At 45.0% G+C, this 9,628-nt stretch overlaps 1 long non-coding RNA gene across 1 annotated transcript; it reads right to left on the reverse strand.

Moving 5' to 3' along the window:
• Nucleotides 1–1,863: 1,863 nt before the first annotated feature.
• On the reverse strand, nucleotides 1,864–7,635 carry LOC119877759. The gene is made up of 3 exons (XR_005381942.1): nucleotides 7,599–7,635; nucleotides 3,645–3,712; nucleotides 1,864–2,000 (listed from the first exon to the last, which is right to left on the reverse strand). It is a non-coding gene; the product is annotated as an uncharacterized LOC119877759 (long non-coding RNA).
• Between the last annotated feature and the right edge of the window lie 1,993 nt (nucleotides 7,636–9,628).

Raw genomic sequence — 9,628 nt, forward strand, 5'->3', positions numbered from 1 at the left:
TGCAGACATTCCACCCACAAGTTCATGAGCATAGCTTCCCACTCTTAAGTGTGCAATACACAAAGTAACTTTCCTCTACAAAATATATTTAGAAAAACCTAAAATAATAATGATAATATAATAATAATAATAATAATAATAACAATAATGAATCAGTTTACTATGGAGAAAGCTGACAAAAACTACCTCAGCAAGATGATCAGATCGATACCAAGACTGATAAATCATGTTGATAGTATCTATCCTTTATATGATATAATAAAAATGGCAGTATATCTCTGTATATAATCCACAAAAACAGTTCAATCATGAGATAAACAACAGACATGTCCCAACTGAGGGAAATTTTACAAAATACTCTACTTCTCAAAGTGTTCCAGTTCAACAAAAACAAGGAAAGGCTGAAAGACTGTCACAATCCAGAGGAGCCTAAGAAAACAGGAGGACAAACGGAATGTGATATGAGGGTTGGTAACTTAGCAAAACCTAAGGAAATCTGAACATAATATGGTCTTTGGTTAATGCGACTATTTTAATATTGATTCATTAGCTAATCTTTGTACCGTACTAATATAAGATATCAATAATTGGAGAAATTGAGTGCAAGTGTATGTGAATGCACTGTACTATCTTCTCAATTTCCCTATAAATCTTTGTTTTTTTCCTAATAAATAAGATTTATTTTGAAAATTGACTTAAATGAATCAGGCTCCAAGTGTGAAGACATTTTAAGAATAGTTGAATTAACTTTTGCCTTATTCTTAAAGAGTTCCTTTGATGGAAACAAAGTAAGAATTTTAGATCAGAAGGAAAGAAAAACACTTATGAACACGTATAATGCCTCCTCAACCTGAAAAGCAGGAACGGATAATAAATAACAAAAATCAGATAAAAATAATTCTAGTATAATAGACACCATATTGCAAGTGCATTTAAATTTAGCAATGCATAACATTTATTTCCTTGACATTTGTCTTCCAAAGAGTTCACAGTGTTTCAGGGTCAGTTGAAATAGGGGAAGAATCTCAGGGATGAATCCTTCACATAATAATAGGACCATTGGTACTAATGTCTCTCAGATCTTCCAAATCCATAAAGATGCATTTCCTGATGAGTGACTGAACTGTGAAGAAAGAGATGAGAAACCCTCATCCCTCTGAATTACTTGTGTCAGAATATTTTAACCATAGTACTACGGATAGTAGTAAATTATCCTTATTAACAGGAAATACGTCTCAGATTGGAATCTCAACAATGAGATGCGCTGAGAAAAAATGCTTTAACTCGCTCCTCATCTTTTAAAGACAAAAGAGAGGTTTTCCATGTAGAAAGACAGTTGTCAAGATAGCCTTAGGGAATAAGAGTCTGCAGCATCGAACCCCGCTGCACAGCTAGGACGCTCGTGCTCCAGGTCTTCCTGATCCCAAATCCCTGGGCCTGTCCCCCAACACAGGATGCCATGCTGAGGTCATTTGCAATGGCTCTCTTAGGAGCTCTGGGGAAGGGGGAAGGATCTAGATAGGATGGGACAGGACACATGGAGGCCTAGAAAATTAAGGCCATTCCAATTTAAATTCAGTGTTAGCACATGCCCAGCCATCCCAGGCTCCTGTGAAGAAGAGCTGAATTTTACATTACTTCAGTTACAGGAAAAAAAACAAAAGTTTACAGCTTAATGACCTAGAAAGCCCTACAATAGAATCAAAACTGAGCCCAGGCCAAGGGCAGGAAGTCCCTATTAGAATGGGAAGAGAGCTCAATCCCTTGAAGGCCCCATATCAAAATGTAAACAGAAATTGAGGAATTGCTCCAGCCCTTCTGGAGGTCCAAGAGACAAGCCCTTAAAACTAAGCTAAAACCTACCTCGGGGTCCAACTCCCTGCTCCGCTCTGTCGGGTATAATTGGACACAAGCTCGAGCTTGTAAGTAAACCCTCGTGTGTTTTCATCGCTGTCGGCTTCTCGGTGGTTTCTCAGATTCGCAATCTTGGGCACAACAGTCTGAGATAAAAAAACAAAAACAAAAGATGCTCAGACGCAGGTAGAGTGAACACAGGGTTCTGAGAGAAGCAGCGGAGACCCGGGGGCTTGGGGGCTCTTCTGTGGAGGCCCCTGCAGACTGGGGGGCAGTATGCTCAGCCCCAGAGCCAGAGGACCCAGAGACCCCTCCCGCATCCCGCCCATCAGGGTCAGGTCTCAGGGAGCAGCAGAGCGCCTCCTGCTAGACTCCAGAGGTGCTGATGCCCAACCCGCCTCTCACCCCTCAGTTCCATCTACCAGGCAGATGTGCACCTGATAATCAGCGCCACAGCCCATCCCCAGACCCGGCACAGACCACTCACTGCCACCAAGTTGTTGGACCACTGAGGCTGCAGAGCTTCAGCTCTGCCTGGAAAGTAGGGTCTAGCTTCCTTTGTACTTTGTGCTTTATTTTGATTTATTTTCTTTGATTCTTTTTTATTAATTGCCTTATTTAATTTTTATGTATGTACCTTATATATTTCTTATTTTTACTTTCATGTTACTTTAATTTTGTTTCATATTTTGGGATTTAGAATCTTTTAACAAGCAGGCCAAAATAATTTGGTGGTTTTTTTTCGAGGGCAGTTGTTATTGTTTTTCTTGGTTTTCTTTTTCTTCCCATTTTCTTTTCTGGAAAAAGTAATGAGATGGAGAAATTCACCTCCATAAAATAACATGAGGTAGTACTCACACCAGGAAGTCCATCAATACACATATATGATGTCTAACTACAGTTTAAAACAATGATTATAAAGATAGAAGCTGGACTGGAAAAAGAACACAGAAGAAAACTAGAGAATCCCTTACTGTAGAAATAAAAGAACTAAAATCTAGTCAGGCCATTGTTAAAAATGTTATAACTGAGATGCAGTCCCAAGTGGAAGCCTTAAAAACAAGAAAGGCTATGGACCACAGAGGCAGACATAGGGAAGTCAGCCACTTATTAAAACAATAACATTCATATCATAGGAGACTCAGAAGATGAAGAGAGAGAAAAGGTGGGCCTTGCTCAGCCATCAGAAATGACAAATACCCACCATTTGCTTCAAAGTGGATGGAACTGGAAGGTATTATGCTAAGTGAAGTAAGTCAATCGGAGAAGGACAAATATTGTATGTTCTCATTCGTTTGGGGAATATAGGTAGTAGTGAAAGGAAATATAAGGGAAGGGAGTAGAAATGTGTGAGAAATATCAGAAAGGGAGACAGAACATAGACTCCTAACTCAGGGAAATGAACTAGGGGTAATGGAAGGGGAGGAGGGCAGGCGGTGGGCGTGAATGGGTGATGAGCACTTGGTGTTCTTCTGTATGATGGCAAACTGAACACCAATAAAAAAATAAATTTATTATTAAAAAAGAAAGAAAAAAAGAAAGAGTGGCACCTGGGTGGCTCAGTCAGTTAAGCTCCTGCCTTAGGCTCAGATCATGATCCAGGTCCCAAGGCAGGCTACCTGTTTAGCAGGGATCCTGCTTCTCCCTCTCCCTCTGCCCCTCTCGCTCATGCTTTTTCTCTCCTCTCTCTCTCAAATAAATAGAAAGCATCTTTGAAAAAGAAACAAACAAAAAACCCAGAAGGAAGAAAAATCTCCCATGTAGAAGAATTTCAAACAATTTGTGCATACATTTCACCGTCAAGTTCATGAGCATAGCTTCCCACTCTTATTTCCGTAATACACATAGTAACTTCCTCCTAGAAAATATAATACGAAAAACTTAAAATAATATTGATAATATAATAATAATAATTAATTAATAACAATAATAATAAAGAATCAGTTTACTACGGAGAAAGCTGAGAAACACTACCTCAGCAAGATGATCAGATCGATACCAAGACTGATAAATCATGTTGATAGTATCTATCCTTTATATGATATAATGAAAATGGCAGTATATCTCTGTATATAATCCACAAAAACAGTTCAGTCATGAGATAAACGAAAGACATATCCCAAATGAGGGAAATTTTACAAAATACTCTACTTCTCAAAGTGTTCCAGTTCAACAAAAACAAGGAAAGCCTGAAAGACTGTCACAATCCAGAGAAGCCTAAGAAAACAGGAGGACAAATGGAATGTGATATGAGGGATGGTAACTTAGCAAAAACTAAGGAAATCTGAATAAAGTATGGTCTTTGGTTAATGCGAATTTTTTACTCTTGATTCATTAGCTAACATTTGTACCGTACTAATATAAGATATCAATAATTGGAGAAACTGAGTGCAAGTGAATGCGAATGCTCTGTACTATCTTCTCAATTTCCCTATAAATCTTTGTTTTTTTCCTAATAAATAAGATTTATTTTGAAAATTGACTTAAATGAATCAGTCTCCAAGTGTGATGACATTTTAAGAATTGTTGAATTATCTTTTGCCTTATTCTTATAGAGTTCCTTCAGTGAGCTGTGAAGAGATGAGAAACCCTCATCCTTCTGAATTACTTGTGTCAGAATATTTTAACTCATAGTACTACGGATAGTAAATTATCCTTATTAACAGGAAATACGTCTCAGATTGGAATCTGAGCAATCAGATGGGCAGAGTAAAAACAGCTTTGACTCGCTCCTCATCTTTTAAAGATAAAGGAGAGCGTTTTCTATGTACAAAGTAGTTGTCAAGATAGCCTTAGGGAATAAGAGTCCTGCAGCATCGAATCCCGGTGCACAGCTGGGACGCCCCGAGCCAGATTCTTCCTGATCCCAAATCCCTGGTCCTGTCCCCCCAATACACACTGCCAGGCTGAGGTCATTTGCAATTGCTCTCTTAGGAGCTCCGGGGAAGGGGGAAGAGCTAGATAGGATGGAGGACAAAATGCAAAGGAGGCCAATTGAAATGAAGGCCTATCTACTTTAAGTTCAGTGTTCGAACAATCCAGCCATCCCAGGCCCCTGTGAAGAAGAGCTGCCTCGGGGTCCAAGTCCCTGCTCCGCTGTGTTGGGTGTACTTGGACACAAGCTCGAGTTTGGAAATCAACCCTTGTGTGTTTGCATTGGTGTCAGTTCCTTAGTGGTTTCTTGGATTCACAATCTTGGGCACAACACCGCCATGTCCTCTCCCACCTTGGCTGAACCCCTATCCCCTCCCACCCAGGGTGACACTCGGTCACCTCCCCACCTACAACAGCTGGGCACAGGCCGTCACACAGGTCCCATGGGCATGGTGGGCACTCCCGCCTTCCCTGCCCTCCCAGAGGAAGGAAGGAGTTTCAGCAGGACACACTCCCATGGTGGCCCCAGGGCTCCCTGCCCAGCACGGCACCTCGTGACAGTTCGGGTCTGTGTCCCTCACACCTGCTCCTCCTCCCCGGTTTTCCCACAAGAAATGAAGGAGGACGCCCTGGTCTCCTCCAGGGACATCACGCAGATAGACCTGGACATCATCAGGAAGTTCAGCAGCCACATCATGTTTTAGGACTGCTAGGGGGTCGGATGAGGCTGCTGGGCCAGGGGGCTTTGGGGCCCTGGAGGCTTCTGGGTAAGGAAAACGGGGTCTCTGAGGCCAGGGAGAAACATAGCAACCAACAACACACCGCTCCATGGTAGGGTGATGGGGATGACCACACCCCCGGGGCCTCAGGGATGAGGAGGCCACAAGGATGGGGCCTCCAGGGGTTGCCATGGGACCTGAACACCAAAGGGGAGAGGGACGGCCCCCTGAGAAGCAGGGGATGGGGTGGAGGACGTGAGGGGCATGAATCGGACCTGGGTCCAGGCGGCATGTCCGCGGCTGGAGCAAGACACACATCGATCCCAAGAGGGTCAGATGGTTCAGAGTGACACCCACTCTCGGTGCTTTATATATTTCTAAATTCTGTGCATTTAATTTGAGACAATTTTCAATTTTAAACATACATATTATGATGACCCCCAGATAATGCCCCCGGTCCAGCCAGGGCCCTGCACTCACCACATGGGGCCCCAGGGGCAGATGTCACAACAAACCCCAGAATGGGGTCACCTTTATCTGTAGATGTCTCTGTGTGCATCTTAGAGAACGGGGATGCCCTGTGTCCGCCGGCCCCCCACGCCATCCCCCCATTCCCCAGACCCACACCATCCCCCTACATCATCATCCCCCATGGCATCGCCACTACCCCATCCGCCTCACACACACACAGCCTCACATAATCCCCACCCACAGTATACCCCATCACCATCCCCCCTATACCATCCCCCACATTCCACCACCATCATACCCATGCTCCCACACCATCGACCCCGAGCAAGGACCCGGTGCAGCTGCCCCCTGTGGGACATGATCAGCCTCCCTGGGGTTCTCTGGATACCCTGCTCCCATCAGAAGCCCGGGTATCCCATAGAGTACCCAGGGGTTTCAGGGAGGAGGGACGGCAGGGAGCCCCCAACAGTGTGTGAGCAGGTGAGTGAATCAGAGGACCCACTGTGCCCTGCCTCCACCCACTGTCACTCCTGGAGGGTGGGACACCCTGCACAGGACACCAGGCCCTAACCCAGAGGTACCTGGGCTGATTGGGCCCAGGCTCTGTGGGGGCTGGGTTGATTTGAGCCCCCACCAGTCCCAACACAAAGACTAATGGAATCAGGCCCACATGGCCCTGGCCAGCCCTGGATTCTGGCCCCGGGCTGAGCAAGCCCTCTCACAGCTGGATATGGCCTGCTGGGCCCTGGGCGTGCCCCACAGATCCAGGTCGCTGATCTAGGGCAGCCCTGGGGATCCTGGGACACCCCAGTGTGGGGAGAAGAGGGGCAAGCCGGTGGGCCCCACCCGCACCCACAGCAGGAGACAGGCTCCTCCAGGTGCTGGGGCCCCCAGAGGGCCCAAGGCCGGGGTCCAGCTGCCCTGCGGGAACCCAGTGCAGGAGCCCATGAGCTGCAGGTCCAGGTCAGCTCTGCTGTCCTCAGAACCGTCTCTCAGGCTGAAACCTCAGGACACACGCCTCCACCCGGAGTCCACACATGCTCCCAAGTGGGGGACTCCAGCACTCGACCCCCAACCCATGTGATTCTTGTCCTCCTGTAAAGGACAGAAAGGTCTCCCTCCCCAGGTGAAGGCACGCACCCACAGCTCTGAGCCCGTTTGCTGTAGAAAGTCAATAAAATGTTGTGGTGCGAAAATGCACAGCCAGCCCATTTCTGTGTCTCCCAGAACTCTGTGCACAGGGCATGTAGAGACCCCCAGAGAGGAGGAGGGGGCACCACCTAGGCCCCCTACTAGCCTGTGCAGGGGCACCACCAGGCACACACAGCTGACGTCCCCACGTGCCTTCCAGGAGCGGCCAGACCCACTGCTGGACATGGGAATGTGGCCGAGCCAGAACTTCAAGCTCAGCTGACCCTCCAGCTGAAAGTCACTGCATGAGCAAGCCCCAGCGCTGCCAGGAGAGCCCAGCTAACTGCCCAGCGCCAGCACCAGAAATGATGTTGTGCCAACCATTTCGGGTTTTTTTGGTGACCCAGCCAGAGGATCCGATTGCTGCACTTGATAGCTGCATGGGATAGACACACACACACACACCTCAAAAGCAACAAAAACAACAAAAAAGCAACAAAAGACGGAATCCCCCCAATACTGTCAAACAGCAGCCAGATGGTTACTTACACAATGCTGTGGTCCCCAATAGGATACAGGGAAAACGCTATAAGCCACGACTGCAGAGGTGCTAGAGATGTGCCTGCTGTGTTCCAACAAGGAGGCAGAGGGGCAGGAAGCATCCTCCGGAGGGGGGGCCCCTCCTAGGAAAGAACACCAGGTCCCTGTAAAGGCTACGGAGGGTGAAATATGTCCTCCTCTCTTTCTGCTTCTGGTTTTCCTCCTAAATGCCATTTTCCTCAATCATATTAGCAAGAATTTATTTTATGTTTTTAAATTTCTTTTTATTGCAGTCCAATTTGTATGAATTCTTTCTTCAGCAAGGGTGTCATTCAGGAGAGATAAAGATTTTCCCAGACAGGCAACATATAAAGGAGTTCAGGACCACTTAACCAGTCCAGTAAGGAATTTTAAGAGGGACTCTTCTAGTGGGGGGAAAAAAAGAGACCAAATGCAACAAAGACTAGAAAGGACCAGTGAACGTCACCAGAAACACCAACTCTTCCGGTAACACAGAGGCACGAAGTTCATATCTTTAAATAGTCACTCTGAATGATGATAGACTAAATGCTCCAATCAAATAGGGTAACAAAGTAGATAAAAATCAGGATCCAGGATGCCTGGGTGGCTCAGGGGTTGAGCCTCTGCCTTTGACTCAGGGTGTGATCCCAGAGTCTGGGATCGAGTCCCATAAGTGTTGCTGGTGGGGAGCCTGCTTCTCTCTTGGCCTAATTTTCTGCCCCCCCTCTCTCTATCTCTCTCTCTCATGCTCTCAAAAATAAAATTGTTATTAAAAAAACAAGGTCCGTCGGTATGCTGCCTACGAGATGCTCACCTTAGACCTATAGACAACAGCAGATTGAAAGTCAGGGGATGGAAAATCATCTATCACGCTAATGGTTATGAAACGAAAGCTAGAGGACCAATATTTATATTAGACAAACTACATTTGATACCAAACCCTGGGGTTCCTCTGGAGGCTCAGTGGTTGAGCATCTGCCTTCGGCTCAAGGTGTGTTCCTGGGATCCCAGGATTGAGTCCCAAATCGGCATCCATTTGGGGAACCTCTCTCCCTCTGCCTATGTTTCTGCCTCTGCTTCTCTGTGTATCTCTCATGAATAAATAAATAAAATATTCAATCTCAAAAAAGAAAGAACAAATACTGTAAGAAGTGATGAAGAAGGGCATTATTTCATAGTTAAAAAGTCTATCAGGATCAAACAACTAAATATTTATGCTGCCAACATGGGAGTACCTAAATATGGAAACCAAATACCAATAAACGTACAGGAACTCACTGATAATAATACAATGACAGGGGATTTTAACACCTACTCACTTATGGCAATTGTCCAATCATCTATGCAGAAAATCAACAGGGGAACAATAGCCTTGACACACTGGACCACAGGGACTCAACAGATATAGTCTGAACATTTCTTCCGAAAGCAAAATACACATTCCTTTCAAGTGTACATGGGACATTCTCCAGAACAGATCATATCATGGGCCACAAATCAGCCCTCAACAGGTACAACAGGTACAAGAAGGTTGATATCACACCCTCTACATTTTTTAACACGACGCTATGAAACACGAAGTCGACAGTAAGAAAAAATTAGTACAGACCAAAAATACATGGAGATTATGAACATCCTACTAGAGAATGAATGGAGAAACCAGGAAATTAAAGAGGAAATTTAAAACAAATGAAAATGAAAACATGTTTCTTCAAACCTCTGGGATGTAGCAAAGGCAGTCCAAAGATGGAAGTACATAGCAATACAGGCCTATCTCAGCAAACAAGAAGTGTTTAATACACAACCTAACCTTACACCTAATGAGCAGGAAAAGGAATTGGAAACAAAGCCTAAAGCCTACAGAAGAAGGGAAAAAATAAAGATGAGAGCAGAAATAAACAATACAGAAATGAAAAAAAAAAAACAGTAGAATGGAATAACGAAACTAAGAGCTGGTTCTTCAAAATAATTAATAAAATGGATGAAGCCCTAGCCAGCCTTATGACGAGAAAAGAGAA

This window comes from Canis lupus, chromosome 31 (genome assembly GCF_011100685.1).
Source record: "Canis lupus familiaris isolate Mischka breed German Shepherd chromosome 31, alternate assembly UU_Cfam_GSD_1.0, whole genome shotgun sequence".
NCBI lineage: Eukaryota > Metazoa > Chordata > Mammalia > Carnivora > Canidae > Canis > Canis lupus.